Source organism: Nematolebias whitei, chromosome 1 (assembly GCF_014905685.2).
Source record: "Nematolebias whitei isolate Nwh7 chromosome 1, NemWhi1, whole genome shotgun sequence".
Classification (NCBI taxonomy): domain Eukaryota; kingdom Metazoa; phylum Chordata; class Actinopteri; order Cyprinodontiformes; family Rivulidae; genus Nematolebias; species Nematolebias whitei.
Genome location: NC_056498.1, coordinates 49,070,333 through 49,072,872, shown reverse-complemented (window position 1 = coordinate 49,072,872; position 2,540 = coordinate 49,070,333).

Sequence of the window (2,540 nt, the reverse complement as noted above, 5' to 3'; positions counted from 1 at the left end):
CTCATTAACAGAAATATTTATTGTACAGGATGGAATATGTGTTTATTACCATCTGCAGCAGGTGATCAAGAAAAGGCAGAGAGCTACACTCTGCTTCATCGCCTGAGCTCAGACTTTCAATAAACACATATTCCATCCTGTACAATAAATATTTCTGTTAATGAGGCATTGATCTTCGAGAATAAATATTAATAATGTACAGTATTCTCCTATGAACGTTAAACGCTGACCATCATTCTGATGGAGAAGAAGGTTCTGAAAGCTCGGGGGGTACGGATGTCGGTCTGTGTTTTGTCGTACGGTATAAGTTATGATAATAAATCAATTGTTTGTGGTGGTGATGAGCGATACCTGGTATTTCTGAGGTCCGACAGCCGCCATCCAGATCCCCATGCTCACGTCCTCTCCCTGCAACGAGACGAGCGGCGCCTTTTATTTTTACGATCAGGGTTTACCCGTCGGGGCGGTCCGGTGATTACCTGATAGGGCTTCAGGTTCTCTGCGTTCCTGGCGAGCCATCGGACCAGATCGCGCGAGACCACGTAGCCCGAGCCGCAGGCGAACGCCGGGTAGGCCGGGCTGGCGTACTCCAGCTCCTGCCACTTCCCGATCCGATCCACGGCCCAGCTCTGCCTGAAACTGGGTCAGGACAGCAGACGGGGTCACAGCCGAACCTTCAGCGCCTCGTGAGCGAGTCGCGCTCCTTTAAACGGACTTTAACGCATCTCGAAGTGCACGGAAACAGAACAACTTACTTCCCCCACCAGAAGTTCCTGCGCTCGAGACCTTTGCGGTCAATTTTCATGAAAACGGAGTCCACGTCGATGTAACAATCGTCGTCCGCCTTCAGCAGCAGGTTGAAGTCGGCGTTTTCCACAGACCTGCAGGAGAGTTCACAACTTTAAAAACATGAAACGTGTTTTGAGTCACAGCTTCACAAGAACGTTTACCTTAAAAAGGTTTAAAGCACGAACGACAAAAACATTTAGTATTAAATTAATATTTTCCAGTTTGACACCTAAAGAGATTCAAACTGTATTATTGGACAGAAAAGCCTGACTTGATTATTTAAATTTAGCTAATTATGAGGTAAATATATAGCCTAAACTATAAATATATTTGTTTTATGGGTATAATTATGCACATATTTAAACATGGATATATTTTTCTAACACCTGTTGAAGGATTGTAAAATATTTTTAATAAGAGGACCGAAGTTTGTAAATATTTTTACTTCGCTTAAACCCTGACGTACTATTATTGAAACGTTAATATTTAGTGCATGCCATTGGAAAAACATACAATTTATATTTAAAATATAATAATAAATAAATATAATTTAAAATAATAATAAAGCAAAAGTAAATACTGTTAAATCCAACTAGAGAAAATGCATCTTCTGTATCTGTTAAAGTTAAAACAAACTAATTTTAAAGAGTAAAATGCTAGCTTAAAAGTAAATGCAAACACTGAGCTAAAGGTAGCTAACTGTAGCAAAAGGCTAATGTATCAAATACATAGCTAGATGCTAAAAATACTAAAAGACTAGCTAAAAGTATCAAAATGCTAGCTGAAAGTAACTTGAAAAATAAAAGAGGCTATCGAAAAGTGAAAAAAGCTAAATGCTAACTAAAAATCAAAAGTAACATAAAACTAGTTAAAGGCAAAAAAATCAACTGGCTAGGTTCAGTTAAAAGGTAGCTTTAAGTAAGTAGCTACAAATGTCAAAAGTCTAGCTAAAAGTAGCAAAACACTAGTAAAACAAATGAAATGCTAGCAAAACTTAAAAGATAGCAAAACATTATCTAAAATTAACAAAAAGCCAACTGAATGCTAGCATAATTTTACAAGCAAGTAAAACACTAGCTAAAACTAGTGTCAAACTAGCTAAAAGTAGTGTACGGCTAGCTAAATGTAGCAAAAGGCTAGCAGAGAACTAGCTAAAAGTACCAAAAAGACAGCAGAACACATTAAAATATACAAAAAGCTAACTGAACACTAGCATAAATTTATAAAAGTCTGGGAGAACTCTAGCTAAAAGTATCAAAAGGATAAGAAAAAAAAGTAGCGGGCTACCTATAAGCTAAATGTATTAACTATTAGCTTAAAGCTAACAGTAGCAGACTAGTAGCTCTAAGCTAAAAGTAGCATAAGGCATAAGACAAATACAGCAGAACAGATCTCATGGTTATGAAGGGGTTAAAGTGATCTGGACGTATTTCTTGGGAAAATGTTGCAAATGAAGTAAAATGAACAAAAATATAAAAGTTACAAAAAACAAAAGTCAAAACAAACATCTACTTAATGAGCTGAACATATTTATGTAAAAATGGCTAAAATAACACCAAACGTGCATAAACAGAGAAAAGTTACTGGAAAACAAACATCACGAAATGTTTAAACCATGAGATTAATTAAAGATCATCTATAAACAGTTATAAACATTTATAAATGTTTATAAACAGTTATAAACATTTATAAATGTTTATAACTGTTTATAACTGATAGACTATAACTATTTCCTGTCCAGAACCACAGAG